We start from the raw sequence: 17785 nt of genomic DNA on the forward strand, positions 1-17785 counted from the left end.
TGGATGAGGCCTGATTTTTCCTATTCGGTCTTTTAGGCGACTTGCGAATTCCGAATTGGCCTGTTGTTTCGTCGGTACAAAAAATTCTGCCGGCAATCGTATGCCGGTGCCATAAACCATTTCGGCTGCCGTCGCGTTTAGGTCCTCTTTAATAGCTGTTCGTATGCCTAATAGAACTATCGGCAAGATATCCACCCAGTTGCTCGTATCGTGGCATTTGATTGCTGCTTTTAGTTGTCGGTGCAGGCGCTCTACCATCCCGTTGGACGCGGGGTGATAGGCTGTCGTGCGCAAATGTCTGATGCCGAGCAACCGGCATAGTTCGTTAAATAGGTTCGACTCGAACTGGCGTCCTTGATCAGTCGTTATTCTTAAAGGCACGCCGAAACGAGATATCCACGTGGAAAGGAGAGCCGAAGCGACGGTTGCCGCCTCCATGTCGGCGATGGGAATGGCTTCGGGCCAACGCGAAAAACGGTCGATGCACGTTAGACAATATCGGTAGCCTCTTGAATATGGCATCACGATAATGTCTATGTGTAAGTGTTCGAAACGACCCGCTAATTCTCCGAATGTTCCGACGGGTGAGGATACGTGCCTGGTGACTTTACATTGTTGACACGGGATACATTGCCGTGTCCAATTTCGGGCGTCCTTGTTTATGGACGGCCAGACGAAACGCGTCGTCACCAGGTTTTGAGTGGCACGTATCCCTGGATGGGAAAGTCCATGGAGCGAATTGAATACGTCGCGCCGCAAGGATTTCGGTACGTACGGTCGTACAAAGTCACCCGATACGTCGCAATATATTTCTACGTCGTGATCGGGGAAACGTATTTTCTTTAACCGTAGCGCGGATGTACCGGAGTTGACGATGTTGCTTAGTTCTTTGTCGGCTTCTTGCGCGGCGGCGAGAGCTCGATGGTCCACAGACTTTCCTATCGCTTCGATGCGTGACAGAGCGTCGGCAACGTTATTGTCTAACCCCTTGATATATCTTATGTCGGTAGTGAATTGTCCGACGTAATCTAGTTGCCGGAATTGTCGCGGCGAACACTTATCAGGATCTTGGTTGAACGCGTATGTAAGGGGTTTGTGATCCGTGTAAATTGTAAAATTTCTCCCTTCAATGGCGTGTCGAAATCGCTTTACCGCAGTGTACATAGCGAGTAATTCGCGGTCGTACGCGCTGTACTTTCGCTGCGCGGAGTTCAACGGTTTGGTAAGGAAACCTAACGGCTGCCAAGAGTCGTTGACGCGTTGCTGGAGGACCGCTCCTATTGCATAGTCGGATGCGTCTACCGCGAGGCTAACAGGTGCGCCAGGTATCGGATGCGCTAACATCGTGGCGTTAGCGAGGGCGCGTTTCGACTCGCGGAAGCTGGCTTCGGATTGTTCTGTCCATTTGATGGGCGCGTTGCCCTTTTTTCCTCCTTTTAATAGGTCGTTTAGGGGTTGAAAAATTTTTGCGGCCCCCGGTATGAAACGTCGATAGAAATTAATCATACCGAGGTACCTGCGTAGTGCTCTAACGGTCCCGGGGAGCGGTACTTCTACAATAGCGTCAACGCGTTCGGCTAGCGGCTTTATCCCGTCGGCGTTTACGGTGTGTCCCAAGAATGTGATTTCGTTCACACCGAATTCTCACTTAACTGGGTTGATGACTACGCCATACTCGTTTAAGCGTTCAAACAAAATCCGAAGGTGTTCGCGATGTTGTTCTTTGTTTTCGGATGCGATTAGGAAATCGTCTATGTAAGCGAACACGAAGTCTAGACCGCGGGTAATTTCGTCGACGAATCTTTGACACGTTTGCGCGGCGTTTCGAAGCCCAAACATCATGTTGGTTGCTTCGAAAAGTCCGAAAGGTGTCGTGATCGCGGTTTTCTTAACGTCTTCTGGCGCGATCGGGATTTGGTGGTAAGCGCGGACAAGGTCGATTTTTGAGTAGACACGCTTACCGTACAGATGTTGCGCGAAATCTTCGATGTGTGGTGGGGAGTACCTGTCGGGTATGGTGCGAGCGTTCAACGCACGATAGTCGCCGCATGGTCGTAGACTTCCGTCCTTCTTTGGGACGACATGCAGGGGTGATGCCCATGGACTCTTCGATGGCCGCATCACTCCTTGCTCGATCATTGTTGCGAAATCCGCCTTGACTTGCTTGAGGCGATCCGGTGCGAGACGTCGAGGTTTACTGTAGACGGGTGGCCCGGGTGTGGTTTCAATATGGTGTACCACACTGTGTCGGATTCTCTCTCGTCCGAAGGCCGGTGGACGAGTTAGATCCGGAAACTCCGCCAAAAGTCGATGGTAGACCGATTCGCCGATTACGGTTTTGATGGATGTTTCTTCCGTCGTGGCAGCATATCCCCTTGTTGATAATTGGGTTGTCGTGTCGAGGAGTCGTTTGTTTCGCGGGTCCACGAGCAACCCATAATGGCTTAAAAAATCTACGCCTATGATAGGCGTTTGAACGTCAGCAATTACGAAGTTCCACTTGAAGGCTCGTCTAAGGGACAGGTTAAGGCCAATCGCAGTGGTACCATACGTTGCGATGCGCGTCCCGTTGGCCGCGAATAGTTCGTACGCGTTTTTCTTGACGTGCCTACGAATTTTGCTGCGGGGGTATACGCTGATGTCGGCGCCAGTGTCTACGAGGAAAGAAATCTTCGTGCCCTTGTCCGTAACGAAGATGCGGCGGGATCGCAGGCCGTCGTCGTCTGCCGCGTCTACGGACGGCTGGTCTCGTTTCCCGACTTCCACGTGCATGGGAAACGACAGCTCCTTGCGCATTCTCCGAACTTTGCATGGTAGAAGCACAGACCGTCTTGCCGTGGCCGATCTCGCGAGCGCGAACGTCGGTAGTATCGCGAACGCGAGCGTGATCGTGATCGTGGTCGACGGTGATTAATCATGCTCAGCGCGTTCATCTGTGCCCGCAACTGTGATATTTGCTCGCTCAACACGTTGATTGCAGCGGCCATTGGTTCGTATGCTCCCACGTTTTGCGCTGGTGGGTCCATTACTGCCGTTACCCGGGCGGTGCGCTGAAAATCCTCCCGGAATTCTTCCGCGATCAGGTCCGCCTGCCGCAATAACCTTTCTGGGTCCGAATCGTCGACTGCCGCGAGGATACGCCTGATGCGGGCGGGTAATCGGTTCCTCCATAGCGTGAGGGTAAAATCATCGGGCGTGGAGGGGCTGGAGAGTTTTTTTAGGTGTTGATAAAACTGGGATGGTTTTCTATCTCCCATCTCCTCGCTTTCCACCAACTTCTTTATCCGGGTCGCGTCCGTATCGGATAATTTGCGAATGAGCGCATGTTTTAATTTTTCATAGCGTCCGATGTCTGGAGGGTTCGTCATTAGGTCTTCGACGTCCTGGAGCTGTTGATCGTTGAGGCATTTTGCCAGCGTCACGTACTTAATGGTGTCATCCGTAATTCGTGCTGCCTCGAATTGTCTCTCCAGAAGGGCGAACCATGCCGCCGTGTTCGTGGGCAGCAGTGGAGACATGCTGATCACCTGGCTGGCTATGGCTCCCTGTGTATTACCTTCCATTGTCGCGGTGCACTCAAAATCGGTGGTCAAAACGATAGCACTATCACTGTCACCTCTTTCACTAAATATTACGTCAAATCACGTCGGTAGTCACCAGTTTGAGGTGGTATGGTGATAGGTGCGTAAGGAACTACTCTTGGTGTTTTTAACGAATAACAGTTTATTAGGACTAATCAACAATCAGAGTTAACAATTAACGGTCAACAATAACATTTAACGGACAACAGGTAACAACTAACAAATAACGATAGACACCGAGATGTCGTTCGTCGCGTTGCTATCGAAAAGGGCCGAGGAGTTACACTTCTAATGACGCAAAACAGACTGACTCTGCTTTTTGTTTTTCTTCGCGCAGACCTTCCCTTCGTAGCCCATCGATATCCCCACTCGCGTGCATTCATAAGATGTGTCGCCTGTGCTGGCACGAGTATGCTCTTCCGAGAATTCGGCGGAAAGAGTGTGAGGATATCGATGACAGATTGGGCACATGGGTGTTGCGCTTTGGTGGCGTCGCGCTTTGTATCTGGAGCCGTTGAAAAGTTCCGTGGCCCGTGCCGCCACAGATGTGTTGACGGTTTGACTTCTCGAAAAGTTCTGAACGCCTTTCGATTTTTTTTCGTTATTTCTGGAAGGCGACCCCCACTACGTTCGGATCACGCCACATTCTTTTACGCGAGGTAAAATAACGGCCACGAGTCGACGTTTCTGGAAGTCGCCCTGCTTAATGAACCACGCGCTTGCCACTACAATGTTTGTTTGCCGGGCAGACGCGACGATCCGTCTGCAACATTATAGTGGCGCGATCGACAGTTAAGAATATGACCTATGGTAAGCCGCATGGCGTAACAATAGGTTTCCCCTATCTTCCCGTAGTTGGGACAAAGACTGTTTGTCTGTTTGAAGGACTTTAGTTTCCTAAGAATTCTGCCGAATATCAATGGTCCGCCTGGCTTGGCGCGCAGGCTCTATTACAATGTTTGGGAACCCATCGTGACATATGGTGCGCCTGTGTGGGCTGATGCAATGAACTATGAGAAGAACAGGAAGATTATAAAAAGGACCCAACATACTGCCCTGTGCATTACATTTACAGCCTACCGCACTGTATCTCATGCGGTGCTTTGTGTATTGACCGGCAACTTACCGATCAACATTAAAGCTAGGATGTTGAAAGAATCATACGAGAGAATGAAGATTTAGAAGAGTTTAGCTGTTGAAGGTGAAGTGATCGATAGATACATCATGTTAAAAGAAGAACTGGATGACATAAGGAAGAAAGCCCTAATGGAGTGACAAGCGGAATAGGGCAATTACAAAGAGGACAACTTTACTAGGAAGTTGATAGGTAATGCGTCTATATTTGCCAAGAAAAGGAGAGACATCGATTACTTTACGATGCAAATGTTAATGGGGCATGGTATCTTCAACAGCTACAGAAAGAGGATCGGTAAGGGGGTCGACACTAAGTGTAGGGATTGTGGTGACCCGAACGACGATGCAGAACACGTCCTGTTCGTGTGTCCTAAATGGACCTAATGAACATAACGATCGAACTCGAGAATTTCCTGGGTCTCAGGATAAGTGTGGTCAACTTGGTGGACACCGTGGTTACCAAGGACGAATACTGGACAAAGCTCAAAGCGTTCTGCAAATCGATAATAAATTACAGAAGAGAAATGGAAATGGCTATGGGGTCAGCGAACAGGAGGAGCGGTACCAGCATGCAACGTTAAATATTCGGAGACGCGGTTAATGACAACCCTGATGAATGCTGATCGGCTATGCCGGGGTTGTCCGTGTCTAATCAAATAAAGGATCGAGGGGTTTTTAGGGCGTATGGCGATGTCACCTGCCGAGTCCTACATAACCCAGAGACGCGGATCTCTCTGGGTACGCGTAATAGCATTTTTCGCTCTTCACGCAAAAAAACCGGTTTATCTAACAAATTTTTGTTTCATGACGACGGTGTCCTCGAGATAAGGACTCATGGTAACTACAACTGCCGTACATTCTCTACTATTCTCCTCGATAGGAACATGAAGAGATCCGTTCCTTTTATCAACTACGATCGGATTTGCAAAGTCGGATTAAGACTGATCAATTACTTTGTCTTGCCGCATTTCTATATCTACTTTAAACACCTCCGGGTGTCTATTACAATCTTTTTTCTCTACTTTACGAATAGAAGCATTTCCGTCCTTTATGTTTAATTCGACGGTATTCAGGAAGTATGTGCCAATTATGAACGAGTGTTGCATCAAGGTATCTGAAACTACATGTATCGTTACAACGTACGACTCATCATCTATCACAATATTCGTCGAAAATTCTTCGAGTGTACAATTTCTTCCGGACCCGATACCAATTTTCACATACTGATTTGCTCTCATTAAAGTTAGTTCGCTACCGGTATCTATTAGCGCGCTCAATTCGAAATTTCCGATCTTAAAGTCTTTACCACGCTTCGTCTGCAACGATTGCCACGTGCTAGAAACAACTTTATGGGACTCGCTCAGGTTGTCGCATTTCGATACGATGTGTCCGTACTCTCTACACTTAAAGCACTTGGGTCCTCTCGACCTATTCGGGCACTCTGCACACTCATATTCTTCGTCGCCGCAATTGTAACATCTCGTCTTCTTCATATCTCCAGATTGACTGGGCATCCTGCTCCTTTCAATTTTGGCTAGCTTCACAATCAATTTTGCTCTGCGATAATTCTGTTCCTCGTACATGATTAATCTCTTCCTCAATTCTTTAATGGATGTAGTAGACTTATTGTTTTCTTCATCTACTATTCCTTCTACAATATGCTCCACTTTCGCCTCCTCTTCCATATCAACATGGCTGGCTATTTCAAGCATGCGGTACATATTCAAGCATGCGGTACAATTTATATTCTAGAGAAAAATGGCGCGCCCGGGCGAATAGATGGCGTTAAACGCAATGATCCCAATTGAACTGAAAAGTCGTTATGTATTAAGGGACTTGTGTGTAGAGGATGGTTAATCGAGAGATTTATTAGACGAGATTGCCCGTTGTAGAAACCGTCAAGTATATTTTAAAATGATTAAATAAATAAGAACAGATAATGTTCGCAAAGACGCTCGTATTAACGGATTCGCTAAGACAGTGTATAACCGCTCGCTCATAACTCGTTAGTAACTGATCAATACTCGATAGATAGTCGGTAGAGTCATAGAACGTGGCGGATCGAGAGCGACTCATGTTGTTGTGCCTCGGAACACGGACATCGCCTTGACGCACGAAACATATCGATAGGTAAACTCCGGACAAAACAAAGTCACCGTTATGGGCAATCGTCGATCTAAGATGAATTCAAATTTTCCGACTCCCCCCCCCCCCCCCCAGTATAAATAAACGGACGTGATCGCGAGTTTGTATATACCGAGTACCTACGAATTATCCATCAATATCTACGAGTTATTATCCGAGTCATCCGAGTTATAGTTATCGAGTTTTTCGCAAGCGACCATACCCTAGCTTCGCGAATACATTTGTACGAGCGTCTCTCGACGGTATTTATATTTATTCGTATTTATTTTATTTACTCTAAATATATTTGAGGCGTTGCAGCAGCAATTTCTCGTATTCTCTAAATTATTGATCCTCACACGATCCACTACATGATCGATAACTCGTTACGATTGCGTCCGTTTAAACTGGTACAGTATAAACTGGTCGGAGGAGAATCGGAAAATTCAAATTCGTCTTCGTTCGACAGTTGCACGTAGCGGCAACATAGTTTTGTCCGGAGTTTATTTATTGCTACATTATGTATGTCCTAACGATATTGATATTCCGAGGCAAAAAAACAACATAATTTGAATTGTCCTCTAGCTCATGTACCGCTACATGTACTTTCAAGGAGCAAAACTGGCACAGTCCCGCTTGTGACGCGAAACGGAGATTATCGTTTCCCTTCCTTTAACGCATTTTGCCATTGAAAGACACGAATTTCTGTGACTTGTTTTATCTCTGTTATAAAAGTTGATATTTACAATTTTGTAGTTTTTATGCAAACGTAAAAGGTAAGTAAATATTAATAAATATTATAATAATATAATATAGTACTGTATAATAATATTAATAAATGCTTCGCTATTTACTTGTTTTATTTCCATTAAAGTATATTGTATTTTTCATTAGAGTACTTTCACTTTTATTTGGTGTAATAATAAACATATACGTTAATATTCATTGACATTAGTGTAATTGTAAGCTTCACTGTAAATTTAATAAAATTGATAAGAACGGTATTGTTAACAGTGTATATATTTGTAATTAAACTAGATTTTATTCTCAACGTTACTTCATTATTTTATTATTGTTTCATATAAATATTTTTTTTGAAAAATAATTTACATATACTTCTAAGTTAAGTGTTTGTATTAATTGTTACATATGTCATAATTTCAACCACAATATTAAATTATGGTATGTATTATTACAAACTATAGTTTAATGTATATATTAAATACTTATGTAGTATCGTTGAGCTGTGCTCAGCGCTGTAGAGGTCGCTGTTGGGTACGGCCGCTCTTTTCCTCATTTTTTGTACCGTGGAAGAAAAATCGGACTCCTACGTTCGTAACCTAAGGCGCTAACCACTTCGTCGTCCGACACTAGTTAGTGTCGAGTGGTGCTATTTAACTATCGAGTGCCACCACAGGCCCTTCTTTCCACGATACTACACTTATAAAGAATTTATTTGTAGATTTATCGGTTGTAGGAATATCGGTACTACATCAAAGAATCGGATTAAAGCACTAATTACCAAAGATATATTGAATATACGTTGCTTGGGTGTTAAAAAATCTGTTAATGACCACTTTGGAGATACTTTGCTCAAACACCACAACCTGGCCCTTCAACTTCAACTACGCCGAAAGTTTTGAAGAGCCGAGCAAAAAGAGAGGGTTGAAGGAAAGCTGCAATTAATATTAAAAAACAACAGTCAATGTCACTTGTTGCAAAATTACGAAGGCTATTAATTCGTGACGATGACAGTAATGTAAATGTTTGTATCATATTATGATGAAATTTAATATCTTTAATCTTACCCCGAATCTCATGATACTGATCAATACTAACCTTTATATATAGTACCCAATAATGCTTGATATCGGTTAATTAATATGTTGAAATCTAATCGCTTAATGTATGTACATTGTGCATATAAATTCTATTATAACGTAATTAAATATATCCTACATTTTTAAAGGAAACGTGAAAACCGATCTAAAAAAAAGGAAAAGTGCTAGAAGTAGCTCAGAAGAAGAAATAACACAAAGCCCTACAAAACATAGTAAATGACAAAAGTGTTTTAAGCGAAACAATTTCAAGGAAGATCGCGGGTACTTCACAGACACATTCACCATAAGAGAAGATGCAATACAACCAGAAAAGTGTTCAATGACAACAAGAAATAGTAACAGAAAGAGAACTTTTTCACAGAGTGAAAACACGAAGATGCATCAGCTAAAAGAAGAAGATGAGTCATTCCCTGAAGTGAAAAAGTTTCAAGCAAATATTCAGAAACAAGAAATTAAAAAGCGGCAAAACAGATCTATGACATTGTGTTTCGATCGCGGAGAGACGCGATCGCGAGGAAGCACGCCAACGGGAGTCGTAAATTCCCGTCACGATTAGATAATCGACGCCGTGAAATGATCGATCCCCTATTTCGATTAGGATAATAGAGGTGGTTAATTGAATATGACACTGATGTAACAAGGTGTGAATGACAGTTTATTCCAACAACTTTGCGAAGAAGATAGTTACGCTGGTGCGTATGTATAAGATAAGTGACTGACTGATCTTCGGGTGTAGACCCGGTCGAAGGATGTTGTATGTTTGAAGGTTGAAGAATCAGTGATGTTCGGTGACGATGCTGTAGCGGAGGAAAGCTAAGGATGCGTGCGTCTAGCGCACGGGACCACCGGATTTGTTGTTAATTGGTTAAACGAAGGTTGGTGGACTAGGAAGGGTCTTAGCTGCTCTCGATAGAAAGTTGTTATTAGGAAGCATCGTACGTGGAAAAACCCAACTCTCCCTTGTCAAGCCGTGGTAGACAATAATCTTTAGAAATGATTCAGAAAACAGATGTTTGTTGGGTCTGAAGGACCTTAGCAAGCAAATTAGTGGGATTTATGACGGGTGCTTAAGGTTATTGAGGGTACGCCGTAAGAATGAGCGGACATCTGGGGCCTGTCTGGCCCGCGGTGTATGGCCGGGTCCAAGTAGAGTGTTGCACGACGCAACATATTGAGTGAAGATGAAATACAACCATCTTCGGAGGAAGAGAGAATGCTCTATTCGATTCATTTGAACAGGCAGGCACGGACACTTCAAAACTTGTTCAACTAGGATAACTAGAACGAAAACACGAGAACAAAACACTAGAGCTATTGCATGAACAAAAGCTTTGAAAAATGCAAACATTGCAGAGGAAACGATTGCATATAAATCCGCTGCGTTAAATGTGCAGGTACACACCCCACTGATCAGTGCACTAAATCACCGGAAACCCCAACGAAGTGCATCCACTGTCAAGGTGGCCATTCTGCTAACTACAAAGGCCGCTCAGCCTACAAAACCTTATGTATAAATAAGTATCCCAAGCTTAGAGCCAAAGAGACAACCAATCAAATACCCAGTCTTCCGAAATTCACTAATACTTCAATCTCCTATACTACTCCCAAACAGTACAAGGAAATCAAAATAATCCAAATAACCACAGGGACCATTCTCAAAATAATGTCTCCAATTCATAAAACACAGACAACGTCTCTAGTGTCACAGTGGCCCCGGGAATGCAGCAATAGGATAATCATATCTCACATACCTTAGCCATCGAAACAGTAACTAAGCAGTAACAGGATCCCTATGTGACCGGCATCCAACGATAACCCCTCCACAGGAGCCAACCCCTTGATATAAAAAAACCTCCCAAGTCAGTACTCGACATTCTATTCTGTTCTGTTATAACATTCTGTATCGTTACTTTGTCAGTTTCTAATAAATTTTGTAATAACGATCATAATTGGAATACGAATCTCTCACCTTACGTGCGGAATGTGAAATAATCCCGAATCAACGTGACATTAGAGTTGAAAAGTTAATAGAAAAACAATCTGAACAAATAAATAATTGGCTATCACTATTAACACTCACCATGGATAAATTAATACGCCCCGACGCAAAATAAAATCAAGACGCATAGCTCTTTGGAATGCCAAGGGGCTAGCTCAATACAAATTCGAACTAGAACTCTTCCTAAAGCAACAGCAAGTCGACGTAATGCTCGTATCTGAAACCCACTTCACCGACAAAAACTATCTGAAAATAAATGGTTATAACTTCTACCATACCCAACATCCCAGCGGAAAGGCCCACGGCGGCACCGGAATCATTATCAAATCCAGCATTAAGCACTACGAACTTCCATCATTCCAGAAAGACTACCTCCAAGCAACAAACGTAGCAATAGAAGACTACCATGGTACAATCACCACTTCAGCAGTATACTGCCCTCCCAGACACTCCATCTCCAAAGAAGATTTTGATAACTTTCTTGACACTCTGGGCAATAGATTCATAGCTGGAGGAGACTATAACGCCAAACTTACCCAATGGGGCAGAGGTCACAGTAAGAGGCAAAAATCTCTTAAACAGCATAATCACCAACAATCTCAACTACTTCACCACATATGAACCCACACACTGGCCCACTGACACTAACAAAATACCTGACTTACTTGACTTCTTCATAACTAAAAATATCTCGCCAAAATATGTCCAAATCAACTCCTCGGCTGATCTCTCTTCTGACCATTCGCCCGTGATAGCAACAGTCAGTTTAACAAGTATCGAGAATACACCTAATGGCTTTATTCATAACCAACTTACCAACTGGCAGCTCTTTAGAGAAGTCTTTAATGACTCAACTTCAGCCTTAATTTTACTAAAAACTAATGAAGATATCGAAGCAGTCACGAAATACTTAAACACGAGCATAATAAACGCAATCCGCTCCTCCACACCTACTAAGACTTCTATCAGCAAACGTGAATATCCCCATTACATATTCAAAAAAATAGCAGAAAAACGTAGACTAAGAAGAGTATGGTAGTCCCATAGAACACCGGATGACAAACGCAAACTAAACAACGCAACTAGAAAGCCAATCACAATCATCAAAAATTATAAAAACGACTGTTTTCATAAATATCTCGCCAATTTGTCCCCCACAGCTGACTCCAACTACTCACTATGGAGGGCTTCCAGGAAACTCACGCGCTCCCCGCAAATAATCCCATCAATCCGCTATCCGCAAGGTGGATGGGCATGTAGCCCTATAGGTAAAGCCAACCTGTTTGCTAAATACTTGTCTAAAGTATTTAAACCCCATTCCTCCAAAGCTGCCGCAGACATTACTGAACACCTGCACTCTCCCTTCTAAATGTCTCCTCCTATCGAACCCTTCACTTCTGCAGAGATTATAGAATCAATCAGTCGCCTAAACCCCAAGAAAGCAGCGGGGCATGACCTAATAGGCAATAGAGCAATCAATGAACTTCTCATAAAAGGGATCGCACTCGTCACATCGATTTTTAACGCAATTCTTCGCCTTGAATACTTTCCTAAGGCCTGGAAAATTTCACTGATTACTCTCATCCCTGAACTCGGAAAACCAATGTATGAAACTCTGCTCCTATCGCCCAATTAGTCTTTTATCTATCCTGTCAAAACTATTCGAGAAAATGCTAACGAATAGACTCCTTCCACTCTTGGGGGATTTGAAAATACTCCCAGATCATCAATTCGGTTTTCGGAAACAGCATTCAACAGTAGAGCAAATCCATCGCATAACACACATTATCAACCAATCCCTTGAAAAGAAAAAAATATTGCTCAGCGATATTCCTAAACATTCAACAGGCATTCGACAAAGTATGACACGAAGTACTACTATACAAACTTAAAAAAGTCCTACCACACACCTACTACTCCATCTTAAAGTCCTACCTAACCAATAGGCAACTCATGGTTAAATACTTAGACGTCACTTCCACAACGTTCCCAATGGAATCTAGCATACTCCGAGGTAGTGTCCTCGGACCCATACTGTACTCCATCTACGCTGCCGATTTACCAACATCTACAGAGATAACAATAGCAACATTTGCTGACGACACAGCGCTACTAGCTTCCCACGCTGTTACGTCGCATGGAACAGCTGTACTCCAGCCGACGCTACCTGGCAGCCAGCGGCCCTCAATAAACTCAAGGACCCACCATAAACCGTCAACTTTGGCTTCATTGTTTCCACATGTTTGCCAGTCAAACTGTTTGTCTAGAAGTATTTTCAGTTTATTTTCGGGTTTCGGAAAAGTCCTTGAGTTTATTAGGCTCTTAGAAATCACGGAGAAAGCGTGTAGTCACCGAATGGGAATACCGAACACATGTTTATCGAAAAGGACTGGTTTTCCCCAGGAACGAAGTCACCCCCCGATCCACGTTGGTGGGAGACTACCTCATATCCTTTTTCATTAGCATGGCTCATAACCAATCGGCATCGCGGATGGTTACCCTCACTTCCTTGACGAAAAGTGTGAACAACGAATCCGCGTTCTTCGTTCAAAGGGCACACCCACGCCAAGCTTTCCTCCGGAAAAACATAAGAGGGAATAGTCAGTCAAGCAATTCGAGCCTCTCAAGTGGGTCATTACATCAACTCAATACTGTAGAAGCAATTCAGAAAAATATGACAAGGAAGGGATGTGTGTTGAATAATAGATAATAAAACTTCATTTACCTTAAAAACTGTTCTTTTTAATAATATTAGCCCGAAACGTTTTAAATGTAAATGCATACAGAATTTGATTTTATGCTAAAAGTATCTGTACATGCTCAATCCGCCTTGCGATAGCATACGTATCTAACAGGGGATTCGTAATATATTTGACACATATTATCTTTACACGGGAAAATCCATGTCGAAGGAGCAAAAATATCCTGCAAAATTGAGACTGAAAACATATTTTACGGAATATCCCGGAAATTATTACGTTTAGAAAGATAGTTTAAACGTAGCAATTGTCTACAAGCAAGGAATTCAGCTAAACAGTTTTAATCTATAATTTAATTTTATCTGTAAATTTTCTTTAATACTAGAAATTCGCGTCTTTTTGTTAACTTTTATTGCAAAATGTTGTTCGATGCTCTGGAAAATTGAGAAACTTCAAAGAAATGTATAAAATATGGATAAATGGAAATTTTTATTTTTGATATTATAACAAAAATAACTGCATTTGTTATTATTGTACTATACTTGAAATAAATTCAGCCACTTCCAACATAAAAGTAAATTGTTTGTAATATGAAAAATACACAACATCAGACAGATATTAAGAAACACACTATGTAACTTCAATTTATATATCATGTTCATAACATATAACAATATTTCCAAAATATTATATCATAATAGAAATGTAATTATATTCTTTCCAGCCATCTTACTCAAGATCCAGTTTTCGGTTTTTGGTCGTGGACCTTTGCCCTATCGAAGCTAGTAGAATTTGGCGACACAGCCTTCATTGTGTTACGAAAGCAACCGTTGATTTTTCTACATTGGTACCATCACGTAACAGTCCTTCTCTATACCTGGTTCTCTTATGCAGAGGCCACAGGAAATGGCAAGTGGTTTGGCTTGGTAAACTCTTTCGTTCATGCCTGGATGTACTCCTATTATGCTCTGAAAGCAATGCGGTTCAATATACCAAAATGGGTCGCCATGTTTGTTACTACGCTACAGCTATCACAAATGGTTGTGGGTTGCATTTTAACTGCATCAGCTTACTACTATGTACACAGTGCCTAAGTTGAATGTCACGTTACGCCTTTGAACATCAAACTTGCTATGCTGATGTACCTCAGCTATTTCATTTTGTTTGCCAGATTCTTCCAGCAGGCTTATTTATCTAACAAACACATAAAAAAAATTGGAAAGAAGGATTAGCCTAATAGATCTGCAAGTTATAACAAGCTGAAGTTTATGTAGAGCAGGTGAAAAATTTTTTAAATCTTTTTTACGGACGCTTTTCAGTGACATATCTTAAGAAAAACTTTATCAAAATCTCATGTGATGGATATGGACGCCAAGAAATAATTTGATGAATATAGTTCTCTCAAGCCTTTGTGAAGGCAAAGTTGTAAAGATTGATTGTGAATGAATGAAAATGGAGAAATAGAATTAAAGTAAATTTCGCACACTAAATCAGAAATAAATTTTTAATATCTTAACGATATTATCGTTAACTATAGTACGAATGAATTAATAAATCTCGTCCTGGAAACACATATATCCCTAATCTGTTTACTTATGAAACAATTTCCAAAGAAATTTTTTGGTCTCTTTTATTTGTAATGTTTCCTTCTTCCGATAACGTGACAAAACCTTACTGGAACAAGAACGGAAGCGATATAATATTTGAAAATGTAATGTGTAAATATTCGGGTAATATTAACGTATCTAATATTGAATCATCTAATAGTAAAAAAAATATTAAACACAGATTCGCCGGCAAATCTGATATACTTTTATAATAATGAATTATAGGGTTGACAAATTTATTGTCGTACGTATAAAACTATGAAACTATATATATTGAAAGAAGCCATAGAATACATAACAATTTGTATGAATAAAGTACGAGTGATATTAAAAAACGGATCATGCATTAGTTCAAAATCTTTATCGAGCCTTAGAATATTTTCTGCTATTTTTAAGTGTCAATATTGATTATTATCTTGTTTAGTATGTAGGAAACGCCTTTCAAACGTTTTTCTATTTTCATTCGAACTGCCTATGTACGTATATATGTATGTATATTATACCGCCGTTTTCTGGTGGTATTACATATTCTAATGGTGTAAGAAAATACTTATACTCATTGTTTTGTAAAATACACACTACCGGTGAAGAATTGATAACCTTCCCATTGCGTCTATATTATATCATCTACTAGTTTTATTATGAATTTAAGAGTTATTACTACAAAAATTAAAGAAATGATAAAATTTTTGCAAACAGTGCTTTCTTTTTAGTTTGTTACAATATTTTAAAAAGCAGCCTTATGAAACTTCAGAATCGAGGAAAAAATATTCGTCGGTGTGACGGTAAGCTTTAATTAAGGCTTTAATTAAGGACGGATTTCTTCCGGTACCCCCGCGCCATACGCGGCTACGTTTGTTAAAACTCGAATCACATGGGCGATATCCATAGCCGCACTAGTTCCAATATATGTATGCCATGTTTGTGTTGACACATATACCACAGCGTTAATATCATGGACAGCACTGCTTCTATTTTTCAACAAGCAAGTTTCAAGTATTGCATTGCGTCTGATGCACGTGTCACCCGCTCAGAAACAGTAATAAAGTAGACGAAACATCCTGCATGCCACAGCTATCGAAATAATAACAAAACAGCAACTGAATAGCCGCCTCTGATATACATCGGACGATAACCCCTCCAAAGGGACTAAAACCTCCATATAAAAACCCTCCTACATTAGCGCTCAACACATTATTCTGTTAATTATTCTGTAACACTTTGAACCGTCACTCCGTTGGATTTATACAATAAAATTTCCATCATCTTATACGAAGTTCAATTCCTTCACGTTATTCGTGAAACGTACGAATATATTTACTGCGACGCGAGGAGAGGAGATCACCAGCGATCTATTGGTTTCATGATTTCTTCTGTCTTCGACGTGACACACGCATTTGACTGGCTTGGAAGCTGTTTTGCGATCCGACCACTGCAGCCGAATTAGTAACTATTAATTTTTATTAAATACTTTTATTTTAAGAGTTAATTTTTACACAATAAAAATTATTAAAAATTATTTGTTATTAAATATTCTTATGCTAAAAATATATTTTTAGTTAGTAAAAATTAATAGCAATTAGTGAAACCTATACATTTTTTAATAACAATTAATTGTCATTAAATATTCTTATTTTAACAATAATTACGAGTTAAAACAATTAGTTTCACTTAAAATATGTCTTCACAACCCTAATGTAATCACAGAATCATCTGAAGGAAGAAATATGTGTGGATTTCGAAGCTTTGGGAGGTTGTGAATTCATAGGGACAAAATGTTTTTAAATTCAACTCCTGAAATTTGATTTTGACCGCGTCACATAATCTAAAGAACTCTTTATATGTTCTTTCGTTATTCAGCCAAATGGTTCCTTATTAATATGTCGGAGATGAAAGAACACCGGAGCCTTCCCTTTGGAATTTTGGGAAAATCCCGTAATATTGTAATTCAGAATCTACCACAGCTGTAATTAAATAATTGCAGTCACCCAGTCCAATTGTAATTGTTCGAGAGTTGTGATAATGAGCTTGGGCTTGAGGCGACAGTCAGTCGCCGAACGTAGCCGCGGTCACGGGATGAACGCTTTGTCTAACAAAGGTATGGAGTAATTCTATAGCTCTCCTTAAAAGAAATATTCGTGGCGACACGCGACAGTAAACATTCCAACGGTTTCTGTCCCGTGGCTCGCCACACGCAGACCCTATTCTTCGAGTAAGATGATTGCCAGATGTCGATGCGTTTCCGCAGTACATGTTCGGCTAGCCCGAGGGCCCGTTATAAATCTTAAGGTTTAGTTAACTAAAGTCCTTCAAACAGACAAACAGTCTTTGTCCCAACTACGGGAAGATAGGGGAGACGCGAGATGCGAATGCGATGCGAATTTACGAGTAATAGCCGACATGAGTACAAAAATCAATGAATTAAAAGACGACATGCGTTCACTCAAGACAAAAAAGGAAATCGAGACACCCGTATCACTGCCGATAATTCCCTAGGTGACAATACCGACAGACGGTAGCCCCCAACCAATTAAGTTAAAAGACGCGATCGAGTCAGTACCAATATTCGTCAGATATCGACCCTCAGTATTTCAATATTTAAGAGCATGCGAGCGCACACGAAACATGATTCCGCGGCATCAGGAGCCTCAGTTGGTAAAATTATTAATGAACAAGCTTCGCGGGCACGCGTTCCTCGCCATAGAGGACAGTTAGCTAAACAGTTTGAACGATTTCGGGAACAAATTAAAGGATATGTTCGGCCGGACTCAGATTTGGACGACGACCTCTCCGGATTATT

General features: G+C 41.6%; 1 pseudogene; it reads left to right on the plus strand.

Annotated features, from left to right (window-relative positions):
- The first annotated feature begins 12632 nt into the window (after positions 1 to 12632).
- LOC117165586 (very long chain fatty acid elongase 6 pseudogene) lies at positions 12633 to 14625 on the plus strand (annotated as a pseudogene).
- Positions 14626 to 17785: the final 3160 nt, after the last annotated feature.

The sequence above is a fragment of the Bombus vancouverensis genome, unplaced genomic scaffold, assembly GCF_051014615.1.
Source record: "Bombus vancouverensis nearcticus unplaced genomic scaffold, iyBomVanc1_principal scaffold0026, whole genome shotgun sequence".
NCBI classification, from domain to species: Eukaryota; Metazoa; Arthropoda; class Insecta; order Hymenoptera; family Apidae; genus Bombus; species Bombus vancouverensis.